The sequence below is a fragment of the Ambystoma mexicanum genome, chromosome 3p (genome assembly GCF_040938575.1).
Source record: "Ambystoma mexicanum isolate Mex_15411 chromosome 3p, UKY_AmexF1_1, whole genome shotgun sequence".
Taxonomy (NCBI): Eukaryota; Metazoa; Chordata; class Amphibia; order Caudata; family Ambystomatidae; genus Ambystoma; species Ambystoma mexicanum.
Window position 1 is genome coordinate 564,344,875 of NC_090925.1, and position 26,593 is coordinate 564,371,467.

The following is a 26,593-nucleotide window of genomic DNA, read 5'->3' on the forward strand; positions in this document are numbered from 1 at the left end:
TAAAGAACCAGAACTGCCGTCCTTAAAGAAATGGGATCCCAAATTTGTTGGAGAAGACATCTTTGAAAACATGAAGCACATCTACTCATCTCGAGCCCCTGGGCCCGATGGGCTTATACACTTTATACTGAAGGAAAACCCAAATCAATGGGCTAATTTCTGAGAGATACTGTTTGCCAAAATAGCGCCTGAGGGCTCTACGCCATCTACGTGGAAATACGCAATAGTAGTACCCATTTTCAAGAAGGGTGATGGAGCAAACCCAAACGATTACAGACCCATTGCACTTCTGGATGTGCTAGGCAAATTATATGCTACACAGCTGCAAAAACTAAATGCCTGTATTATAAAGTCCAAACACCTGGATGTAAGACAATCGGGATTCATCAGAGGTGTAGGTTGCAGCTTAAATCTTTAGGCTTTGAACCTCTTGAAAATGGAGGCTATATAATCTGGACACCCAATGTATTTGGCCCTTATAGACCTTTCTCAGGAGTTCGATACTATTGACTGCGAACTACTTTGGTCCAACATGAAAAAATGGAAATGTCCACCAAGTCTACTAGGTACAATTAAAGATCTTTACACAAACACAGACATCAAAATTAGACTGGATTCAAAAGTATCTATCAACACCAATAAAAACATTCAGTGCAGTCAAGGAGGGACAAAGGGAATACTGCACTGTAACTCCTCCTCCACCTCACGGGCGCTTTCGATTTAGTTGACCACTCAGTTCTATGCAATCACCTCAATTCAGCCGCCCACTTTTCCCAGGATGCCATTATCTGGATCCAATCCTTTTTGAGTAATAGGACTATGAGAGTCTTCTCACCGACCGCGGCAGCAGACTCCTTTCCTATTACTTGTGGTGCACCACAGGGATCCTGTGTTTCACCTACTCTATACAATATATTTACTAAGCCCCCATTTGATAATCTGGACCTCCTGGGTGTCACTTATACCAACTATGCAGATGACACCCAGATCCTTATACCACTTTCTGGGGACTATGATAAGGATACAGCATTAGTAAATAAAATATACCTCATCATTCAGGCATGGATGGCCGCCCACGAACTGTGCCTGAATGATGACAGAACAGATCCTCATTTTAGGAACCACAGCCAACCTCTCCAAACTAGGCCCCAATTATTCAACCATTAACATAGATGGCAACATTATAAAAGTCACCAAGGAAGTAAAAACACTGCTTCTACCTCGATTCAACCCTCACCCTAGCCAAACAGGTCAATGCCATGGCCTCAGCAAATTACAAATTAGAACTGGCAAACCTTTCTTATCCAAAGATAGCTGTATTAACACTGGCCCAAGCTCTACATTTGATCGAAGCTGGAATATTGTATACCTGGATGCCAGCAAACACATCATAAACGAGATCCAAATATTACAAAAGAATGCCCTGAGAACGGCACTGGGCCTTGCCAAGAGAACACATTTCTGCAGCAAGACACCAAACCAAATGGCTAACCATTAATGATAAAATCGGCAAAACACTGTCGCTTATCCACAAATGCATCAATGCGGCCCCTCGCTACCTTGTGCAGAGAATTACCAAAAAAACTTCACTCTGTCCCACCAGATCTACCAACACCAATTCCCTCATCATACCTAGATTCAAATTAACTAAAGCAGGCGGCGGTAGCTTCCCTGTCAAAGCAGCGGAGCTATGGAACTCCCCGCCCCCCCCGACTGAGAGCAGACCAAACATAACACTTAAGTGGCTCAGGGAAAACAACCACTAACTTCATTAGCGTTTACCTTGAACCTATCCACTCCTTGCATTTCCTATACCTCTGACGTCATCCATTACTGCTATCTGCTCCTATCATTTGTGAATATGTACATTTCATGATAGTCCTTGTCTTTATGTTGGGTCCTCTGTAATTATTGTAACTGCCTGTATGCCTTGTATTATGGTAACCATGTAACCTCCAAGTTGAAAGCATTCTTGTAACCTCTCCTGTACCCTGCACCCTGATACCCCTGGGTGTGGCGCGCACAATAAATAAACAAACAGGGCTGCCCATTAGCCTTAATAATCTTCAATCTCTTTATCTCAGACATCAGAGATAATCTTGAAGCCTGCTCCTCATTTCCCCAGAAAATCAACGGACACCATATCAATTGGTTACTCTATGCAGATGACCTAGTCCTTTTGGACATGACACCATAGGCCTGCAACGCAACTACATGCCATGGAAATGTATGTTGAAGCTAATGGATTAAGTATCAACCCAAACAAATCTGAAATATTGATACTTCAAAATCTGAGGAAATGATGGAGGAACAAGCTGAGAAAGGTCTATATTTTATGAGGCAAAAATATTGGGAGGAGGGGGATAAGGGAGGGTGGTTACTTGCTAGAACATTTTGTCGGATAGGTCATTTGTATGGAGGATTGAGGATACAGTTGGGGATGTGAGGGTTAGGAGTACGGATATTTTTGAGTGCTTTAGATCCTTTTATGCTTCTCTTTATGCGGATGCGTCGCAACCTGAGGATGGCAGACTAGCAGAGTTTGACAGGATAGATCTTCCTTCTTTATCTGAGGAGGGGAGAGAGGCACTTGATGCTTGTATTGTGGAAACAGATTGTGGATGCTATTAATCAACTTAACATGGGCAAATCTTCTGGTTCGGATGGTTTGCCCGTGGAGTTTTATAGAGCGTTTGGTCCAGTTTTGGTGCCCAGATTGTGTGTTTTATTCAATATGTTTCCTTCGGGCAGAGTATTATGTCCAAAAATGCAAGAGGCGATTATTACTCTTATACCAAAACAGGCTAAAGACTTGTCAAGATGTGCTAATTATCACCCCATTTCGTTACTTAATGTGGATGTAAAAAATTTTCCGAAGGTAATGGCAACTAGGTTGCAGAGATTTATGGGTGAATTAATAGGTAGTTCTCAAGTAGGTTTTATGGTTAATAGATATGGTTATGATATTATTAGGACACTGTTGAATGTGATGGGGTTGTCCCGGGCTAAGGAGGATGACATTTTTGATTTTGTTTTATGCTGAAAAAGCATTTGATTGTGTGAATTGGTCATTCCTGAATATTACACCGCTTCGAATGGGATTTGGTCCGCAGAACTAGGCAAGGGTGTCCTCTCTCCCCTCTTTTGTTTAATTTGGTCCTGGGGCCGCTGTTGGTATATCTTAGACAGGAGCAGAGCATCTGTGGATGGAAGCTGAAAAAATGGGGAGGGGAAGTTCTGGCCTATGCTGCTGATGTTACGCTCACCTGGTTCCCACAGGGGCGTAGATCGAACCCGGACAGCTGCGGCCTCCACCAGCGTGAAGCGTAGGGCAAAGATGACCTTCTGGACGGACCCCCTCAGTCTTGTAAGCTTGAGTCGTAGAAATATTCTCCTCTAGATGGAAAGGTATTTAGCCCTGTGGGTGTGAATGCAGACCCCCCCCCTCCCTGCTCCCGATCTCCCCACTTGCCACCTCCAATATTCCCGGTCAGTGTCCTCACCTTATGTTTTTGATTGGTGAGCTCTCCATCCTGGGTGGCATGCAGGGGCGCGTAGATACCAGTTACTTCACTGGTTTTAGGTGTTGGGGTTCTGGACGATTATTGAATCCGGAGTTCAAGTTTTTTAAGAGTTCAAATTGTCCAAAGTTCACTCTTGCACTCCCCTGTTGATTTGTGGTGGCAAATTCTGTCTGGAGGTTGCTGGTGGCGTTCAGGTAAGAGTCTGTATTACCCAAACTATCCTGTAAAGATGCGTGCGATTAGCCACTGTATTTTCCTTTTTTCCTGGATGCGGCGTATTGAAGAATAGGGCCTCCGGTGATAATCGGGTAAGTCTTGTAATACAATTAATTGTTTTTTTAGTCTCTTTAGGCTCACCTTGCTTTTCTGGTCTTTTCCCCCATGTGTTGGAAATCACCGAAAAAGTGACAGAGGCAGCGCTGAGTCGGAGATGCTGTGGGCAGGTGAAAATGGAGCGGCGCTGCAGCTGGGATGCAACGCATGCCGGAAGAATGTCCCTTCAGGCTCGGAGTGATGCAGGATCTGAAATCAGGTGAGGAATCAGATTAAAGTCTGTAATCTAACCTCTTCCATTTTCCTTTCTCTCATAGGGGCTCCGTGTTCGAGGCGGGCGGGGCAGAAGGCTGGATGCAGGTTTGCAGACACGGTGAGCGTTACGCTGCAAAATGCAGAATAACGCGAAGCGTGTGTTGAAGATCGGGCGTGGTTTAAATAGCTTTGAAAGTAGTCCCAGGTAAGAAGTCCCTAGAACCACACCCGAGTGAAAAGTAGTCCTTGTGGAAAAAATGGTCCCTCCAGGTCTCACGATGGCCTGGATGCATGTGCAGCTTGGTCTGCCCGAGTTAAGTGATGACTATGAGCCTGGCGCCTAAGGCCTAAGAAGCCAGGACTGAACCCAGATAGCCCCTAGACAGGGCTTCTGAGGTTTAAAACAGGTGTCTGAATGCCTGCTTCCGGGGCGGATGGGCTTGGTCCAGCTGCCCGGGGGTAGGCATCATGACAGCTGATTTGACAGTGGTCTTGAGGAACCCGGAGGTGGGCGGGCCCTTGTTGAAACGTATGTTACAGGAGGTGGGGGAATTGTCAGGCTATAAGGTAAACTGGGGCAAAACGGCGGTTTTCGCCATTCGGATGAATCCGTTGAACAGGAAGCTATTGGATTGGAATTGCCAATGGGCGGATGTCTTGATAAAATATTTGGGAGACTTTTTGGTGCGTGATGTCAAGAGAATGGTGGAATACAATGTGGACAAATTGAAGGACATTTTGCTGAAGGATATACAGAGATGGGAAAGGTTAACTTTAAGTATTTGGGCGAGGATCAATGCTATCAAGATGATGTTGTTACCCAAAGGTCCTATATTTTTCAATCGCTTCCTCTTCATTTCACTAAAAGAATGCTCCGGAACATAGATAGGGTTTTCATGGACTTCCTATGGGGAGAAGGGTAACAAACCGAAAATTCCAAGGTATATTTTGGTGCGTAGAGTTAAATATGGGGGGGTTTGGTTATCCGGTATTGGAGAATTATTGTAGGGGCTTTTTATTCAAGAAGGCTTCTTATTTTAAAGAAAGGCAGGCATCGGACCCATATTGGCTTTTAATAGAAAGGGAACTGCTGTATCCTTTCTCCTTTAATTGTTTATATTCTTATGGGAGATTGGCGAATTCTGGTGCCAAATTGGAAGCTTTTGTGGTTTCAAAGTCGGCTTTGGTTACTTGGATTTTGGGGTGTGGACAATCCTTGTACTTGTATGACTGCTTCTATTTGGATGAATCTGGGCCTACGGATTAACAATAAAATGCTTAATTGGAGGGGTTGGGCAAATAGGGCATTTTGAAGATTGGGGATGTTTGGAGGGGGGGGGGGGGGGGGGGATGGTTCCGTTCGGAGAATTGGTTCATTGTTCTGGGTTGCATAACAGAAAATTGGGTAGATATGGGATTTTAGAGCAGTTACTTGTAGAAAGAATGCAAATGTTGAGTGACCCTTTGAGTAGTGGTCCTCGGGTTTATGAGATTTTTGCTATATCTCCTAAGGTGGTTTCTTCGTATGTTCAGTTGATGCCCTTGCAGGACTGTAGGAGGAATTCCTGGGATCAGTTGCGAATGAAGTGGGTGTGCGAGTTGGGAACTGATCTTTCTGAGAAGTTGTGGGACAATAGCTGGAGGGCTTCAGTGAGGGCCAAGGTTGACTTAAACCTGAGATATATTCACCAACGTCTTTTGGGACGCATTTACTGGACACCGGTGAGGTTGAAAAGGGAGAGGTTTGGCTGATGTGGACTTCTGCTGGGGGTGTGGAAGCTTGAGAGGGACTCATTTGCATATGCTCTGGGAATGTAGTAGGGTGGTTGACTTTTGGAGAGAGGTTATAGATTGCATTGATATGGTAACTGGTATGTTATTGCCTCGTACCTTTTTATCAGTGATTTTCCTTTCAACCGATGGTTGGAGTGTGGAGCTGTGGGACTGTTCGGATTGGATTGATAGGGCACTGCCGATGGCCATAAAATAGATAATGAAGGTGTGGAAGTCTAGGAAGAAGCCGCATTGTGAAAATTGGGTGGCGGATATGCGTACGCTCTCTTGGTATGAGAAGACTCAGGCGATTCGGCATCATAGGGAAATTGATTATGAGGAGAGGTGGGGGTCATCTCGTGATCTTTTTGGTTGAGGTGTAGTTTATGTTTTTTCTGTCAATGGATTTAGAGACTGGGGGGGTGGGTAGGGGTGCTTGTTTTGTGTTGCTGGTTTTGTATTTTTGTCTTGTGTTGTTCTGTCTTGTTTTGGGGTGGGTGGGGATGATCTAGGATTTCCTTTTATTCTTTAAATTGCTGTTAGCTTAGTGTGTAATTTACATTTCAATGAATTGCTGTATATGGTGTGTTTTGCTTGTTCTCACTGATATTTTTGAGGTTAATTGTATTGTATATTTTTATTAAATAAAGTTGGGGGAAAAAAAAAGAAAATCTGAGGAAAAATTGAGGTACAGGAAAGAAAAAGTCCTCATGGGAGGGGGTCGAGAAACCTATTAGTGTAGTAACCACCACATGTTATCTTGCAACCAAGCATTCAAGCGTCCATATTGACTAACACATTTGGAACATTTTCATTACGCCGGCCTTGAATTTCTACAATCAAAAAGCTGTTCCTGCCATGATATATGGAGCTGAATGCGCTTTAGGCTGCAATGCCTCCCTCTGGTCCACCTTGGAAAATATCTTTTGGACAAAGGTTTTATGGTTGTCAAAAGGAGTGCCCACGGACTGCATCATATACGAATTAGGGTTGGTATTACTGAATGCAAGAACAATCTGGAACACCCTAAATTTGTACCGAAAAATGATCACTGAATCTCAAATTGCGCAACTTGGAATTTTTCAAGAGCTTGACAGGTATCCCAAAGAATCGATCTTAGCAAGGTGGGGCGGGTGGCAGTAAAGACATCTTAACCGACTTTGAAACAAACATCCATACTCTCCAAATGAATCCAAACAGTGGGAAAGTAAAGCTATGGAGAATGGACTGGATAGCCACTTGTAACGTTTACATACAATTCCAAACTATTTGGACAAATTTACAAATAAATACAGAAGACGGCTATTTATGAAATTTCATCTATTTTTTTTTCAAACTAAGGAAGCTATGCAATTTTGGCACAGAAATGATCCGATAGACCTAAAATGTTTGTTTTGTAAGTCCCATGATGAAAGCCTGAAGCACTTAATCTTGTTCTATTCTGCATTGCAAGAAACAAAGAAGAAACATCTAGGATCCTTCATAAGAGAGACCCTAAACGCTGATGCTTGGTGGCCTGTTTGCTTCAATGACTGATTGAAAATTGACAATTGCGTAAAACTTATTATAGGAGGACATTATGAAATTGCTTGCAGAGATGGATACATAATGAACTTTGACTTCTTGATACAGCAAAGTGGCACTAAGCTATCATGAATTCCTTTTTTTGTCTTGGTGATGGTTGCTATTTAACTATAACAATCTGTGAAGGAATTAATTTTGTAATAATTCACTTCGTTTTTTTCTTTTTAAAAGGTAACAAACCAAATAAAAAATTTAAAAAAGGGAAAATAAAAAAATAAAAATAGGTGCTGAAGCTCCCGAGAAGCAGAACCTTGCTGGCCACCAAGGAGCTATCAACAGGAGAGTGCAGTTGGAGGCACTCCTGAGCTTCCAGAGTGAAAGACGAATCAACGGCAGCGGAGGAAAGGCAGAAGCTTTCATGTTGTCCTACGGAATCTCGAGCGCATCCCCCAAAGAAGAAGCTCTGAGCCCGTCCCTTGAAGCATAGAGTGGTAGATTCCTGTTAGTTGCAGTCACAAAGAAATCCACCGTTGGAGAAGTCCATTGCTGGAAAAGCTTGGCAAGAACATCGCTGTTCATTTCCCGCTCGTAATTCTCCAGACACTAGCGGCTCAGGGAATCTGCTGCAACATGCACGGCCTGTAGCCAGACATTGTGTTAAACTGCCCAATTCCAAATCTGGATAGCTAGATCCAACAGAGGAGGAGCCCTGGTGCCCCACAGTTTGCTGATGTAGAACATAGCAACAGAATTGTCTGTGCAAATTCACACTACCCTCTTGATGGAAGGCTGGAACGCCATCCATGCCAGGAAAACCCCCAAGAGTTCCAGGTAGTTGATCTGAAACATCCGGTCTTGGGGCGTCCACAGAGCATAGACCTAGAGATGACCCACCGTTGCTCCCCACCCTAACAGGGAGGAGTCCCTTGGTATGGGCTCCTGGAAGGAGGTACCCACTGAGGTTGTTGGAGGTTATCCACCATTGAAGATCCAACGTCAAGGAAGAAGGGATTGGTATCATTTTGGCATCTGGGTCCAAAGCTTCAGACCAGCAGCTCGGCAGCGCTAGCTGTGTGGGCCTCATTTTCAGTCTTGCAAGAGGCAGAGCTAGAACCCATGAAGCCATCAGGCCAAGGAGTCTCTGGAACCACCAAACTGACCTATGGGAGGAGTTCAGGAAAAGATGGCACACGGTTGATGAATCCACAATCCTGTCCTCCTTTAGGAAAACTAGGGCTTGACAGTATCCTAAACAGAAACCTAGAAATATCAGGTCTTGAACAACCGTCAGACGATTTCCTGCAGTTCACCGACAGGCCCTTTTGGAACAGGAACGGAGGGGAGACTGAAGATTGGCTGCTGCAGCCTGGGGGAAAGGACTCCACAGAAGCCAATCGTCTAAATATGGAAAGTCAAACTCACTGCAGTCCGAGGAACACTGCAATGACGGCCATCATCTTAGTAAAGACACGCATTGCCGAGCTGAGACCAAACAGCAACACTATTGTGGAAATGTTCAGTTCCCATGGAAAACCAAAGGTTTTTCCGATGTGGGGCCCAATAAGGATGAGCATATAAGCATCCTGGAGATAGCCATTCCGGACTTACAACCTTATCCGACTGGGAATTATCCTCTTTAATTTCTCTTGGGGAAGAAAAAAAGCTGAAGTTGGAGGTCGAGGATAGTGTGCAGGCCAGCCTAGTTAGGTTTGGGCGCTAAACAGTCAGGAGTAATAGTCCTCCCCTTGCTCCCCCACAGGAACAGGTTCCACCGCTTCGAGGTTTTGTACCTCGGCTGTGAGGAAGGGAGACCCAGTCTGCTGAAGAGGGTGAGATGGTGGGTTATGAGGGAGAGGCAGGCGGAAGCCCATTTGGGAGGACAAAATCCATCAGTCTTCTGTGATGGCTGCCGCTATATACTTCCTCCCACCGGAGTGTCGTGTGACCGATGGAAAACATTTGGATGATGATGAGAAAAACCGGCCACTTTGCCTTTGCTTTCGTGGGCCTCGACGCAAGCAGCAAACTTCTGCTCGGCATGCTAGACACTCCAGGAAACCTAAATCATGAAAAGGACCCCAAAAAGGACCTCACCTGGGTCCCCGACCTCTGTGTATAGGCCGCTTTAGCATTAGGCTGTTTTGCTAGTACAAACAAAGATTTAGCTGTCAGTGTGCTTTGTTTTGTTGAGTTCCTAGTCGGTGGAGGAGTGGAAAAGCTCTTTCCCTTCAAAGGGGAGGTAGAATACCTTGTCCTGAACCTCCTTCGGGAACTTTGTCGCTTGAAGCCATGCCTGGCAGGAAAGGTCTATACCAACCACAAGGCCCCGAGCGGACATATCTGCATGATGGGTCACGGCCTCCAGAATGTCCTGAGCCAGAACTCTGGCATGGGATAGGCCTGCTTTAACATCTTCTAGCCTGTCCTGTGGGATACAACCTTGAAATTCCGAAAGCTCTCTCCACAGCTTGAGGTTTGCCACTGCAAGAATGACTTCAGTATTCGATTGACGCAGCTGTAGACCTGCACTGGAAAAACATTTTTCCCCTGATGCCATCTAGAAGACCCGAGAGGCAGCCATGGAGGATGTTGAAGGCCTAGCTAGGAGCGTAGCTGCTGCCACTCCCGTTGATGAAGGGAGTGGACAGGCAGTCAAGGGTATGTCCTCTGATGAGTGGTGCTTGTAGCAAGCATCTATTTTTTATTGATATGCTGCCCAGAATGAGGTTTCTCCCAGACCTTATGGGCTTCAACTAGCACATCTTTTTGAAGAAGACCACCTGTGCGCTTCTGTGCATTAAGAGTTATCGCTACTGAGAGACTTCTTGTGGAATCGGATGCTCAGGTATTGGACTATCCAGCAACGCTGTTAGGGAGAATTCTCAGAAATGTGCCAATTCCCTTCTACCTTTGAGAGCACCCCCCCAGGCTCTTTTGCTGCTGGACTTTAGGACTTTACATATTTATCCTGAATAGAGCGAGACCTTTTACCCCACTCCCTTGTGTATTTCTATTTGACTTGAACTCTTTCTTTTGGTTTTTCAGTCTGACAAACTCCATAGGCATTATCCTTTTACATTGTGACACAGCACCTTCAGTGCCGTGGCACAGGGAAGTCTTTCAGATTTCCCAAAGGTTTAAATACCTTCTCTTGGTGAAACTACTATTTCCAAGAGCAGTGAAGTGAAATTGACTTTACTTACATTTGTAACTTTCTAGACCCAGCACACACCATCTTACCTAGGATGCTGGAGGGGTTACTTAGTATCCCATTTGTCTAGTTTTCAATGTAACATTTTTATGTTACCCTTTCTACAATTAATGGCTGGTGGCAGTGGTTTACTTTTTCCTACCATTGAGTGCTTCTACCGCGGACTGCAATTGCAGCTGCAGTTAAGCACCCATGGATGCCCATTTTGTCAAAATGGCCCTAGTCTTTTTTCGACATCTCTTGTTGGAAAAGTCTTTGAGATTTACTCTGCGTGCCAAACCAGGTTTGGTCCCTTTGGTCGTTTCGTCTTTGGCGGGATTCACCAGTGAAGCCCACCTGTAGCGCCAGCATGTCTGGCAGGGCAGGAAGTGAGGGAGGCACCCGAAACTCCCTGTGCTTAATCCCCTTGGTTACAGGAATGCACCCAAAGGTTATTGGCTGGCTGGCTGTCCTTCCATGACAGCCACCCTGCTGTGGAAGTAACAGCTAGGCTGCGAATGAATGGGAGAAACCTGCATAAAAGGCAAGGCCTTTAGACAGAAAGCAGAGTCAACCACTGGACGAAGGAATCCGAATAAGAACTTGGAAGAGACGCTTGCTGCAACTCCTGGACCATTGGTTTGCCCGGTGAAGCCCTGCTGCATTGCTGAAGCTCCAAATTTGCTTCGACTACAGAAGCCCTGCAAAGGACGACTTCTCCCCATGGATTGGTGAGACCAATCAACCCCAAGACGAACTCATCTCTGAGCTGGCTGTATTTCCATTGCTGCTGCAGGAACTGATAGCCAGGGAGAGGAACACGAGAATCGAGTGCATGGTCTTAAGTCGGACCCGGGCTCCAGGAAGATCCCCCAGACTCCCATGAAGCAGGACTGGCCAAGCCTGAGCCACAACAAAGTGCTGGAACCCACATGGAAGGAAAACCCATAAGGTATCCAAGAACCACAAAGTGCTGCGGATTTGACGTTTGCCCATTACTGCCACCAACCTTTGAACCATAGTGCAGGAGTCCCCAGACGTCCTCCCTCTCATCCCTATGACTGAGGCCCAGGAACAGGCACAGAAGCCAGCTGGAACCAAATTCTTCAGACCTAAGGTACTGTAAACTAAGGGGTACTTAAACCTTGTCGTGTAGCCTTGCTAGCTCTCAGTTGAGACTTGCCATGGCTGCCTTTTGCAGAGTTGCTTGTTGCTTGCCGCTTTGCCCTTTCACAAGCCTTCCAGCTTGTTGCCCAATAGTGATTTCATATTCTACAAAGATTTCCAAATCATTTTGCAAGACTTTTATTGGCATTCTTAAAGAAACGCACGACACAGCATGCCAATAATCCCACATCCGCACCCCCAACCCGTTTATGCATCCCAACGTGGATTTAGACCTCTATGTCGATCAGGACCATGATCCTTTACGTGTCCTACAGTAGAGCCTAATCATATACAGCATTGTATGGTTGTTACCAAGCAGATCTTATGTACTCACACTACTTTATTCCAATTGTTATGCATATTCTTCAGCTGGTCCAGATTCTTCAGCTGGTCCAGCCCCGCCCTCGGCTGTGGGCGATATCGCCTCTGTAGAATCGGGTTGTTGAATCAGAAGGCGAGTATGCATCCCACATTTTGCTGGCGTTACACCGACTTCGTGTCAGCGACCCCCACCCGTTCTACATGTCTATACAGTACAATATGACGACCCGCCACTGTGATAATGTAGGACCTCATTTTCCTCCCCATGTCAGAGATACCCGCCTTTTGGCCAGTATAAGAAGCAGGCCCACCAGTTTCCTGGTACATTTAGGCATTTCTTTAGTGTACCCCATCAGGCCCATCAGTGGATCTGGGACCACTAACTGTCCTGTGACGCCACTGATCATATCAAAAATCTGCTCCCAATATCGCCATATAGTCAAGCATCCACAGGCTACGTGGAGGAAATCCGCCTGCTCTGCATTGCATCTAATACATCTCCCCGAAGCATTGAGGAAATATTCCTTCAATTTGGCAGGTCCGTAATAGTACTGATGTATATATTTAAAATTAATATGTTTGAATCACGCATTGATTGCCCCTTTCTTAGTGCCCATGCAGCAGTATCTCCACATGTTGTCTGGCATCTCCCGCCCCTAGCCCGTTTCCCACTTTCCCCGGGATGAGCTGACCGCCTCTGCCGTGTATTGGATTCCCATAGCATACAGTTCCGATGTCACCTTGCGTCCTATGGCGCCGCAAAGAACACCCTGCAGCATGCAAGAGATCCCCCAGCTGAACGGGAAATGTGGTGAACACCTGCTGCAGTCTCACTTTGTCTATACTATGAAAATATATCCAAGGCCGACATTGCTCACTTCTCTTTTAGGTTTTCCTTCTCCTTTAGGCTTTACAATGTTATGAATCTCCCCTCGGGGAACAACTCGCCAAAGTGCGACATCCCTAGCCTCTTCATAATGGTAACACATCTCGCCTCACCCGTGACGAGGATCCCCAGGACATCTATTACTGGAAGCAGGGGAGAGTAGACCACCTCCCCCTTCTATTTGTGTTCCAAACATGCCCAGGCCCTGCAGGTCACCTCCACTAGGTTGTGTCTATGTTGTGTTCCATCTGGTGCCGTTAAAATGATTGATCGAAGTAGATTACGTGCCCATACTGCCCTTTCAATTTCCACGTGCTGTCATCTCACCCCCTGGGCATCATACCAATATTTGAGAAACCCTGCTTGTGCTGCGTCGTAATAGGTCTCAAAATCCCCCAGTGTATGGGTGCTATTAGTTTGTCCCTAGACACCCTAGACTGTTTGCCCACCCATATAAATTGCAATACCACAGATTTCACTCTGCAGAAGAAATCCCCCAGAACTCTTATCAGGGCATTGAGGAATATATACAGTATCTTAGGGAGCAAGGTCATCTTGACAACAGATATCCTTCCATACAGTTTAGGGGAAGGGTTTCCCACCTCGCTATGGCTGCACGGGCTAATTCCAGAGCCCTTAAGTAATTACTGTGGTCAGTGCTCCAAATAAGATTTTGAGGGGAGGGTATTTTACTCCCCATTTTTAAACTTTGAGCGTAAATGTGATTTCAAGAGAGTAAAACTTACTTTTCTCCTTTGCAAGTGAGTAAAATGTTTGCAACATCCAGCCGACGTATGGAAATCATTACTATGCGGCAGCCTTCTGCATTGTGACAGAATACACCTTTCCTTATTTCTCTAATGTTTGGCCATTTGATCTCTCCTGTACATATTTAAAAGTTGAAAGCGCTCTGGCTTCTGTCAAGTAACCTGACCTTTGCACTGCCTTCTGCTCTAAACTTGTGTGTAAATGTACACAGGAAAATAATAAAGCTGTCATATTTACAAGATTTTCATGCGTAAAAAGGCCTTGTACGCACCTTATCTGGAGGCTTGACTGTGGTACACCACTTTCTCGTCTCTGGATATAAATGATACCCAGGTAGCTTGTTTTGCTCACAGGCCACTGAATTTCCCACCCGTCCTGGTATTGTTCCACCGTTTCCGTCAGTGGGAAGATCACTGACTTAGAAGCGTGAACCTTGAGACCAGATACTGCTCCAAAGTTCTGGACATCTCTCATAATAGGGTCAAGGTTATCCTTGGGGTCTTTAACAAATAACACCATGATGCCCACATACAGCGATATCACCCTGCGTGTGTATAATCTGACCCCACGGTGCAAGTGTAGGCACCATGTTCATTCAGGACCAGCAACCCGCCGACGGGTGGAGTCCTCGGAAGAGGACGGGGAAGGCGACCTGCGACGGCGCTTCCTGGAGTGCCTCGAAGAGGCAGAGGAATGGCGGGACCGACTCCCAGACCGAGAACCCCCAGACTCACAACGACGATGCCGAGAGTCGCCCCTCGAATCGTCCGTCGAAAGACCAGTGGAACACGACTTCCAGGGCTTGGCCACCTTACTGACCGACAACTTCTTATGCTCCCGCAAGGCCTTCGATGTGAGCGATTGGCAGTCGACACAGTCATCCGTATTATGGTCCTCCCCGAGGCACCAGAGGCAAGTGTTGTGCATATCTGTCAGCGACATCTTGGACCCACACACCCGACACTTCTTAAACCCTGACCGCGGGGTGGAAGAAGCTGAAGACATCATACAATAGCAATGAAAAAAACAGGTTTGAAGAACCGAAAGAACAGGATTCAGTAGAATCGAGGCGCACCGAGATCTCCGAAGCGAACACGTTCGTGGAAAAAACGGAACTGAGGCTACGGGTGTCGTGCGTCCTACTTATAACATCCGATGACGTCGGCTCGATGGAGGCCCTCGAGGACAGCGTATCGACATTGACGCAGGACGCCGAAAGATTAAGGGATAAGTCGGAGGACCCAATCCCCTCGAAACCATTTGTTAAAGGACCTATGAATAATATGGTAGGAGTAAAACTGTGCAACAGTTTGCTGAGACGATTGGGTCAGCAAAGTTTCTTCAAAATGGACAATTGCAGAATTTAAGGATGCAAGAAGGAGTCCATCTGAGGGGGAGAAGTTAAAGAGCTCAGACAGAGAGATGAGAACAGCCGATTGACTGTTTCAGGAGCAAATGGGGCGATAAGAGCACAGGATGGGTTGGTGCTGTGAAGGATGGGATCTAATTCGGTAGAAGAGAAGTAATCGAGTGCAAGTTGGATACCATTCATTTTAAAGATTTCATAAGAAAAGAAGTGAGCAAATTCATTAGTATAGATGGAGGAGGTAATGGCTATTGGCTTGGGAGGTGTTAGACAACTACCTGAGACTAGATAATAAAACAGGGGGGTGATAGTAAAAGGAGCAGATAAGGTTTGCAAAGTAGGAGGATTTGACAGACCAGTGAAGAAGAGCGCAGCTAGGGATTGTATTGTAATATAGGAGTAGGAGAGGGACCAAAATTTGCACCAATTTATAGGTCACAGTGAATTTTTGTTTTGAGGGTTTGGATCTCAGAGGTAGCACAGGGAGGAGAAAAATGGGTCTTAAAGTGTTGGTGTGTTCAGGACAGCCAACAGTTATGAGTGCCTACGTAGGTGAGGTTATAGAGTGAGAAATCTTACCCTATGTAGATACTTTTCAATATCTTCTGTGTCAGAGTATGATCACAATTTAAAATAAAAAAATAAAAATCGTCTGATAAAATTAGTATGACTGGACTAGTATATGGATGTAGGAGGAGTGAATTCAAAGTGTGGATACATTCTGGCCATTGGAGGAGGATATCTCAGGGGCAACGCTCGCCTTGAAGTAAGACGACGTGGAGCAACACAGGTTTGATCCCCGGTTCCGCGCTTAGAAACCTCTCGGCATTATAAACACCCAATCACAAATTATAAAATTGTAAGAAACCCAAGGGTATTCTCACCCCTAAAACCCCTGGATCATCATCTCAGGTTGCCAGGCAAAGGCAATCGCTCTTGAGGCCCAATCCTGGGGTGGAAATGCAAGGGAGGATCACCTGGGTGGAGGGACATGCTATTCCCACTTCTGTTGAGACTCAACCAAACCCCTCCCCGACCTTTATAGGCTATAGTAAAGCTGTCTTCCCAATTTGCAATATATGACACTTGACAGTACTGTGGGGCGAAGAAGCAACTAAGAATAAGGAAGAAGCTCTGAGGGTCAGGCATGACCCTTTAACTATGTCAGGCAAGTCTCATTAGAGATCCACACCTGCAGCCTGTCAAGGGTCTGCCGGTGTGTAAAAAGAATAGTGGAGCAGAGCAGTGATAAAGGAGGCGGCCTGTGTGGAAGAAACTACTAGGGGCCGTGTTTCATAGGAGGCAGCCGGGGTGGGACCCAATGAGGAGACAGGACGCTAGGAAGCTTCCCAGAAGACTTACACAGCCTGTAGCCAGTGAGGCATCCAAGTATTGGCAGTCTTGGAGCCTCTCTAGCTGCCAGAGAGCACCAAGAAGAGAGGACACCGTCCGAGCCCAGAAAGCAACATTCCGGGTACCGGCGTGCAGAGAAAGACACGCGGCAGGCAAGCGGCGAGCAATGTGAAGGAGAAGAAGAGGGAACCATCGGACGGAAACCCCACAAGCCGGTGAGTGTCAGGGGAAGACGTTCGAACACTGGAGCGGTCCTACAATGTTTATTGAGTGACAAATTCATGGAACTGTGACAATTCATTCAAAATTCATGGAATTTTGACCAATGCATATCAAATATCGCACTGAAGGAAACTCTACAAATAAGCGCCATGAATGCTTTTTGAACACTGAATTGAAGGAAACCCTGAAATAAGGCAAAGGGTTGAATGGCATAAATCAAGCAAACAAAGTGAATAACGCAAAGGCCCAGGTGAAAGGCAATTATAGAAAAGGGCACACATGTGACAAAGGTCATAAGAAGGTGGGTGTGAGTAAAACACCCTCAACTGAACTTTTATGAATAAATGCTGAGTGTCAAGGCCCAAAGACGGGAAAGGAGGTGTGACAAGTGTTGGCAGAGCCAAGAGGCTGATAAGGAAAAGCCAGAAGATTGTGAAACACTACATCAAAGTCAAAAGGCCGAAAGTCAGGGATTCTGGTTGCAGGACCTGTGATGGTTGGACAGTTTGGTCTGACAACTGCGCCTAGACCAGGGAGCCTCAAAGACACTGATGATGAAGTGAAAGTCTTGGGGAAGGGAACCCTGAGACTTCATGAACTACATTGTGTGGTCTGGAGAATGAAGACTGGAGACCTTTTGTTTTCGGTGATGTGTTGCTTGGAACTTGGGGAAGGGAACCCAGAGGATTGGTACTGAACTGGATTACTTTCAATTGGAGAAAGGTAATCTTGAGACTATTTTGTGGAACTTTTATAATTGGAGAAGGAGAGCTGAGAGAAACCTGCGAGCTGGAAGAAGCGCAGAACTTTGAGTCAAATACCATTTCTTTTGCTTTTGCCAACCCTACACATTGGGTGCAAGCTTAGGTTTTAGACACAGACTTAAGTGGAACTGTGACTCAGACTTTCCTTAGTTTCATTCAGGTAGGGAAAAATCACATTAGTATAGGGCAAGTTAGGCCTTCTACCACCCTGACATTTGATTTACTAAAGTATTTTATTTTGAACGTTAAATCTGTCTTGCTTCATGATGCCTTCGCACTATATAAATGCACCAATCATAATACAGTATTGCCTACCCTTAAATATTAATCTAGATGCAAATAGAATGGCTACCCTCAACCGTCATTTAAATGCCATACATAGGCTACCCTCAAAGATTCATCTTATGTCGGGGAATTTCTCAAAGATACTTGGTGTACTGAAATAGCAAATTCTTGCTGTCGAGGTACTGAAATAGCCACTATTTTGGAATAATCGTCGGAATATTTTCTTGGGATTTTGGTATGGGTGTGGTTTGGTCAAGAGATTTCAGGCAGAGTGTTTAAAACGGCAAAATTCAGAGAGGTTAGGTTCAAGGAAGTATCTGGGCCAGAGTGTTAAGGTTCGGGCAACAGTACACAAAGCAGTGGGATTTGGGGGGCGAGGAGGGGGTAAAATTCAAAGAGTAACGCTTACAAGGACTTAGGTTCAAGGTAGGAATAGCAGATGACAAGATTCCAAATTGCAAGGATTAGATTGGAAGATTCCAGGTGGTTAAATTTGAGAGCAGTAGAGTTGCGATCGTTGAAATTCAGAACGGCAAAAGCAGAGTTGGAGCTTGAGGAACCAAGCGTTCAGAAAGGACAACATGTCAGGGCAGTTGGGAACAAATCCGTGCAGTTTGAAGCAGCCAACTTCAAAACGGCATACATCAAGACCAACAGTAAGTCGCTAGGATCAGGTAGGAGTTTTGAACCTCTTCATTCTAACACAGTATTGATCAAGCAGGGGGAGTTTTAAAGTGGCTAGGATTAGGAGCAGCAGTTGCATCAATATAGTTTTAGAAAGACCTAGTACAGAGCAGTGGGCGTCACGAAAGCCACATTTTGGGGCAGCAGGTACAAGTCAGTGCCTTTATTAGGGTGACTGAATTTCAGAAGCAGTACAAAATAATCAAGTACAGTTGGTCAGTGGGTAATTCAAAAGTCGCTACATTGAAGCATTAGCAAATTAAATAAAAATGGTGCTGCCTTTATTTATTTTTTATTCCCAAGAGATGAAGTCTCACAGTAGCAAATCGAGGTGGTGGAAACCTCACAGTAGCAAAATTCCCCAGGTGGTGATACTACATAGTAGCAACAGTTCAAAATGGTGAATCCTTATGGTAGTGGAGTTCGAAAGTGGTTTTGCATAACAGTGGCAAAATTCAGGACTGCAAAGTTCTGGGCAGTGAAACCTTCCACTGGCAAAATAATGTGATGAGACCTTACAATAGCAAAACTCAAATCTGGTGAAACCCCACCATGGCAAAATTCAGACATGGTGAAACCCCAGTAGTAGCAGAATTCAAATGTGATTAGACCACAGTGGCAGGATTCAGAGTGGACAAGATGTAAAACAGCAGAGCACAGTAGCAAAATTCAAATTAGGATGTGGTGAAACCTCAGTGATGGGATTCAAATGTGGTGAAACCTTCCAGTGTCATAATGCAAAATGTGCTGAATCCCCACAGTAGCAAACATTGGGTGTGGTGAAACTTCACAGTAGCAAAATTCAGTTGTGGTGAAAGTTGAGGATGTAAGTAGTCAGTGATGCATGAAGACCTGCTTCAGAGGGACTGTGCATTCCAGAGGCCAAGTGAAAGTGTGATAGAAGGTGGGGAAGATGATCCAGTGTTGTGTGGTGTGGTAGGCAACGAGGGGATAGACTAGGTTGAGATCCAGGGATATCAGGAGCATCTGTTTCATGGGTGAAAGAGGAGATGGAGATAGGGAAGGGTAGAGAGTGGGGTAGAAATTAGACCGATGTAGCTGAAGGCTATGAGAGAAGGGGAGAAGAGAACAAAGAGAAAGGGAACAAACTCAAGGTGCATGATGGAGGGTAAAAGAAGTAGGTAATGGAGGAAGAGTGCAGTCCAAGAGCAAGAGGGTAGGTGTGTGACCAGCATTTGAAGGAGGAAGGGAGAGACTGGCTAGGAAGGAGCAGGTACAAGTCCGAATTGGGGCCATATGGCGAGACAATTTGCAGGCCCAAAACATAGTAATGTCTTTCTCTTTTAAAGTAATAACAGCTCTGCTGTGAACAAAGAACTCCCTATGTGTGGGACAAGGCCATCAATGTCCTGGCTTGAGCTGGGGCTGTGGCCCCTAGACCCTTTCCGGCTCTAAAAAGGTCTCAATCAGCAGTTGCACTTTGTGCGGGTGGTGGACGCTTGAGCTGGATGCTTAAAAAGGGAGGCAGGTTAAATAGCCCGCTGGGAGCCAATCCGAGTACTTTAGATAGCTTCCAGACTTCAAGGTAGGATGGAGGCAGACTTGTTGGTGCAGTACTCCCTAGGCGCTCAGTAGCTCAGTTTTAGAGGAAGAACCAAGAGGTTGATAAGAAAACTCCTGGATGGCAGGGTGTGCAGAGAATTGAGGTAGCAGTGCAAGGGCTCCTTTGACAAATGCCATGACATGGATTAACTGCTCAGTCTCAATCCATGCAGTGTCTAGGGAGGTTACATTACAGGGGCACCACATAAATGAGGGACACAGGCACCAAACAATTTCCTGGAACGAAGCAATAATATCCATGAGAAAAATGGCTAAATCTGCAACACGCCAGCCATCAGTAATGAGTGAGACAAAGCGGGCGGGAGATCTCACCTCTATGATGATAGGTCAATCACTAATGCACTCCAGAAATCAGTGTAGCAGAGTGCTCCTACTTCAATGGAAGCATGTTTGGAAATGCAGGGTGCGCTCACGACAGAAGCCAGAGTGCAGTCATTGGAGGACAGAGTGCCAATAAAACTTGGTTCATTGACACATTGGAGGAGATCAAGAAGAGGATGATCAACTACATTTTAGATTCTGACAAGGAACTAGAAGCAGTCAACAATCAACAACATTCAGCAAATGCAAGTGTCTTAGGGGTGTTTCAGCCTTTGCAAACGTATTGCTATCCGGAGGGCCCAGAATGACAGAATCTTTCCCAATCCAAAAAGCATAATAGCTAGCATTTTTCTCACAAGGGGTACATTTGGGCTATTCCATGAGCTTTCTGGGCAATGGAGGTTTTGACACAGTAAACTACAAAAAAGTAAAGCAGTTGAATCTCCATCTAGACTCAGAGGATACTTCACTACCCTGATATGAGTGGGCTTTAAATGAAATGGCACCACAAACACTTTGGTGCAACGGAAATCTCAATTGGACCTCAAGTTGATAATCTGTTGTACTCTGCTAACATGAAAGTGAAAACCCCATTCTTACAAAGCAGATCTTCCTGCAGAGGCAGCGCTCTGAAAGGGGTGCAACATACACCATTAAAGGGACTAGAATAGATTTATTTTTTGCGTGGGCCTATATTGGTACTGCTGGTTCATCATTCTGTCCGAACTTGGCCATCACAGATGCAGGCATGCAGTTATCGGAGGTGGATGAAGAAGGCTTTAGTTGGAAAAATATTTAATGCTGGACATTACAGTACATTAGACAACTAACTTGATGGGTTACCCCACCTGTTCTTGGGGGGCTGGAAATTGCCTACCTCTCACTTTCATTCCCATTATACAGTTCCTTCTCCAACCCCTCGTCTTCCCATGACTTGGCACCAGTGTTATCTAAATATGTGCAGAGTGGCTTCCAAGTTCACATGCATGAAACAGTTTGACGTTTCTTCATGTGCATGGATTTCGGAGTTGTATTTGCAAGAAGCTAATGGTTAGAGAGAACAAATAAGAGCTTGTGCTACAAATGCAAAGCATAGCCTGCTTACAGAAAGGTGTGCATCTTGCCATCAGTGTAATGATTACCATTGGTATTAACATTTTGGTTTCTTCATAGATATGCCTGAAGCCTTTATTGGCATTGCACACACTGGAAAAATATACTAAGTGAGCTACATTAATAAATCCTTGAACTTCAAGACGTGCAACAGGAACCAGACTCATAAAAAAGCAGTAAATATTTTAAATCTCTCCAATTCACGAGCAAGCTGCATGTGCCATGTTGAAAAAACAAACAAGGATCTCAACTACAGATACAACTGTATGACAAATCAGAATGGTCAATCAAAAATTGTATAAAAATACATATTTAAGCATAATGTCAACATTACCTGTCTTCTTAACTGGGTAAGCACTAGTTTGGTAATTTATAATTCATGCCCTCTAGATAACTGACCCATTCTTCATTCTTCTGTATGTATATGAAATAAAAAACACTATTAGCTTCTAAAATTGTGAAACAATTAGTGTTTTGGCTCTTCAATGATTTTGCAATAAAAACATGACCAATGCTACCCATCTAGTCGTTTCCAAGGACTCCATTTTATGTGAAATACTGAAGCACTGGACAGGGTGGTAGGATTATGGAGGAAGGGTTATGGGACATAAGAGGAGAACTTGTCAATTCTACTTCGAGCAACACAGTCACACCAATAGTTCCTATAAATCTGCAATACAAAATATTAAAAGGTCATTTAAAATCTTGAATCATTTGTACCTCAACATGACAATGGCATTCACAAGGCAACCACTTATGAGGGTTCTTGAAATTGCATATCAAAATCGTACACCACTCATAATACAGAAAAACATTCTACAGGCATAAAGCATAAGTCGCATACACTGATCCAATATAATACAATACAATTTCAGGTCGGTTTGTCCCTTTCCATGTTCTGCATCGAGTACAACATTTTCAGCAGAAAAAGCAACCATTTCCCACTCTGTGCACTTGCACGATGTTGGAGTACTTGGGCAAATAATCACCTAGACGGTGTAGGCAAGACAAGATGTACGAGTAGATACCACAATGTGGCATTAATGCAGGAGACATGAAGGACGAGTCCTCACCCCCCAATAGTTAGAGCCAAGTATGGCATGCAAACATTAACTTTGGGGCAGATGTTGCTGTATCGATAAAGACTGGAAGGGGTACACTGGGCGTGTGAGCATAGCGGAATATGAACTAGGTTACATACTCTTCATGTGGACTTTTTGGACTACAATATACATAGGAGCAGTGTCAGACATGAGTCAAGCATACGCGCATACTATAAGCACTAATGCAGGAGATGCATGGGAAACACGAACTCACCCCCAGTGGTTAGCTGAATCACCAGTAGGGTGATATCTTCCTGCTGTATCCTGAGTACTGGCAGAGGCCAAGAACAGGCTAAATGCGGGATAGCGTGAGATCCAGGGATGGAGCTGGGCATCAGTTGGGGTTGGGGATGGGGATGGTAGAGGGAGGGGCGGGAGTTGGGGGTTTGGTGGTAGGGAATGAGCTTACACGCACGCGCTACTGCGCATGAAGCGGAAGACAAGGGAGGATAGAGGCGGGACTGGATATGGTGAAAGACGAGACCTTAAGATAGCAACCTGGAATGTCAGGGGGCTCAATAGTTATTTGAAGAGGAATAAGATCACGATTTATCTAAGGAGGCAGAGAATAGACATCACTCGCTGTACAAAAGAAAAACAATGTTATAAGGAAGAAATGGAAGGGGACCACCACACGCGCAGCGTATTCAGCATATGCCAGAGGGGTAATTACTTGGATAGCACCACATGTCCCCTTTCAGTTATTACAGTCCATCGTGGAGCCTGATGGGAGGATGGTGGCCATACGGGGATTGATAGAAAATAGAGCGCTGTGTATGACACATATGCCCCAAACCGAGATACTGGGGCCTATTTCAAGACCTTATACAGCAAAGTTAGCCCGCACCTCGGGGGTGCAGCTGTATGGGGAGGAGACTAATTGCACGCTCAACCCCAGGGTGCATAGATCAGACAGGAAGCTAGGTGGAGCTACCCCTGCAGCCAAAACCTCGAGGACCCTGTTGGGAGACTTTCACTTGGAGGATGTATCGAGACTGCACCACCCACATGAAAGACAGTATTCTCATTACTAGGCCCCACAAAAAACTTGTATACATGGCTAGCCTATACGTTTGCTACGGGGGAGCTAGTGCAGGCGGAATATAAAGCGAGGGCCCTTTCAGACCACTTGCCACTGATCATAACATGACAATACTTGCCTCCTAGGGCTAGGATCCCAACGTGGCGGCTCAGAGCCGAAGCATTGAAAGACCGTGTTCAGAGGAGAGTTGAGAAAAGAAATTGTAGAATATTTTGAAAAGAACACCAGAAGCGTAGAATTGGCTATTGGAGGCATTTAAGGTGGTGGTGGTGAGGGGAGCAGCTATATCTAAACCCAAAGGTCTGCAAGGACGTATAATGCAGAAGTTGCAAAAGGCAGAGGCGAAATAGAGGCAATTATGCATAGAGGACAGAACTCCCTTGAGGAAGCCGAAACCGTAAGTCAATTGCAGCAGGAGTGTAGAGGAAACTGGGAGAGATTATGCAACTTGAACTACAAGAAATACATAGAGAGGCAGCATGCTGTGTGGACAAGCCAGGGTAGTTACTAGCATGGTTGTATAAAAACGAGACACCCAGACCAACGATCAAAAAGTGGAAGAATGGACAAATACACAACACCCAAGAGGGCGTGAACATTCTACCAACAATTGTATGTAGACGTTGAAGGGGGTGATTGAGTGAGATGGTTGAAACACTGGAAGATATTGGCTTGTCTAAATTGGGAACTGTAGAGAGGGAGAACCTCGAGGCCCCAATTACATTTGAGTAACTAGAAGCAGTGATAAAGCAATTACCTACGAGCAAGGCCCCGGGAACAGACGGACTCCCCAGTGAGTTCTACAAAACATAAAATGGAAGCGCTCCCCCCTGTTACTGCCAATGTTGAACGAAGCGTTAGAAATAGGGATACTGCCGGAATCCCTGAGATAGGCAATTATTCCGCTTCTTAAAGCTAACCAGCCGAGCATGGACTGCGGGTCGCATAGACCGCTATACATGCTGAACCAGGACAGCAAGATACTCACGGCTGTACTGGCAAATAGACCAAGACAAGTTATTCACAAACTCATACATCCTGACCAGACCGGATATGTTCCGCACAGAAGCATATTCGATAATCTCAGAAGGCTCCACCATGTCATAGAGCAAACAGAAAGGGACTCGCACGGAGTTGAAATTATCTCATTAGATGCGGTGAAGGCTTTCCATTCTGTCAAATGGCCTTGGCTGATGGCAGCCATAAAAGAATATGGAATAGGGCCCGTGTAACTGAAGTGGGTGAAACTACTGTACAGTACGCCACTAGCCAGAGTCAAGACGGGAGCAATCATTTCAGAGAGATGGCAACTCAGTAGGGGCACTAGACAGGGGTGCCCTTGGTCCCCGATGCCGTTTATCCTTGCACTGGAACCCTTAGCGATATATCTGAGGCAACAATATGAGGAGGTGGGGGATCTATACGAAAGAAGGCCCACATTTAATATCAATGTATGCTGATGATATGTTATACTTGAAGTATCCTGAGGAAAACTTGCAATAGATCTTAGAAGTAACGGAGTGATTTGCGGTGCTCTCAGGCATTGCAGTTAACCCTAAGAAATCATGTATATTCCCCTTGGGGAGATATAAAGGGATTCTGTAAGAAAATGTACTGGCATTACAAATACATTGGGAGACTAGAACCTTTAGATACCTGCAGATTGATATTCATCACACGGTAGAGGGTGAATACAAAGATCACACAGAGAAGGCAGCAGCAAACATTGCATTGAGAATAGCATGAGATTCTGGGCTGAGCTCCCTTTGGCCATGGTAGGGAGGGTGGCACTGTTGAAGATGGTTGTATTACCTAGGTTGTTACACTTTTTGGGAATATACAATATATGATAACCAAGCGATTCTTTGCTAAGCTTCAAAGCATAGTGGGTTCATATGGCATAATACCAGGCATAGAATAGCCCTGTGGAAACTGCTGAACATGTACGATAAAGTGGGCATTCAATTGCCCAACTTTGAGGTTTATTATTTGGCCAGTCAATTACAATATGTGGCTAAGTGGTTAATGGAAGACTAGACATCAGAGTCTAGATTGTTGAGGTCTGAATGTGTTACGTTCTTTTTGAAAGAATGGATATGGCTGCCAAAACCAGAGCTAAAGGGGGGGGGTTCGAGGATGTTAGAAATGGGATGGAAGATGTGGCGCAGGGCTTGCCAGGTCATGGAGAACCCGACCCTGTGCTCTCCGCAGTTGCCGCTAATGCATTGTGGAGTAGATGAGCAACTGAGGAAGACAATTCGTAAGCATTGGGAACCGGTGGGCATTGCAACGCTGGGAGATGTATGGCAAGATGGGAAGGTAATGGAATTTAACGTATTGGTAGAAGTAACTGGTCTACACCCAGGGCAGTATACTACTTACACCAGATTGGTGTGGCGGGTGAAAGACATTGTCAGAAATAGTGCTGGAAGGTCAACCCGATACGGCCATAGAAACAATTTACGATAGCTCAGATGGGGCACGAGGTCTCTCGAATCTATGAACTGCTAATGTCCAGGGTGGGAAAGGAGGTGACCCAGCTGAGACGGGACTGGGATGAGGACGCTGGAGAAGCCATGAATGATGGGTTGTGGGTGAGGGTTCAGGGGTACCACAAAGAAAAGTGTCCAGGAAAGCGAGGCTACAACAGATCCAGCTATATGTGACTCACAGAGCGTACATGACCCTTCCCCCCCCCCAGAGGATTGCTCGATTCAAGAACACAGGTATACAAACATGTCCCAAATGTGGGGGAAGTAAACGCAGGGATGATACATATGTTCTGGGCATGCCCGGAAATTGGAAAATTCTGGGAAGAAATAGCCCATAGCTTAACTGAGAAAGGGATCACACTAGATGTGGAATCTGTGAGTATGCATGGTAGGAGGGCTTCCTAGGCCGTGCAAACTGAAACACGCAAGTAAACTTAAGGACTTGGCCTATATACTGGCCAAGCGCAGAATTGCCATGGGTTGGAAAGCAAACATTAGACCAAAAGGTAGATGTTTGGTGGCACGATCTCCAGAAATGAGCAGAAGCAGAAACAGTGGTATGGAACGAAGCAGCCAATAGAGA

The 26,593-nt window shown here is 45.3% G+C and overlaps 1 protein-coding gene across 5 annotated transcripts in view; it reads right to left on the bottom strand.

Moving 5' to 3' along the window:
• Positions 1 to 26,593, bottom strand: part of NCOA3 (nuclear receptor coactivator 3) — a 1,125,593-nt gene that overhangs the window by 969,191 nt on the left and 129,809 nt on the right. For 3 of the 5 annotated variants that reach the window (XM_069651291.1, XM_069651289.1, XM_069651286.1), the window contains exon 2: positions 21,708 to 21,787. The exons of the other annotated variants lie outside the window; for them this stretch is intronic. The gene's annotated coding sequence lies outside the window, so the exon portion shown is untranslated. The remainder of the gene's footprint in view (positions 1 to 21,707; positions 21,788 to 26,593) is intronic. 5 annotated transcript variants of the gene reach the window in all.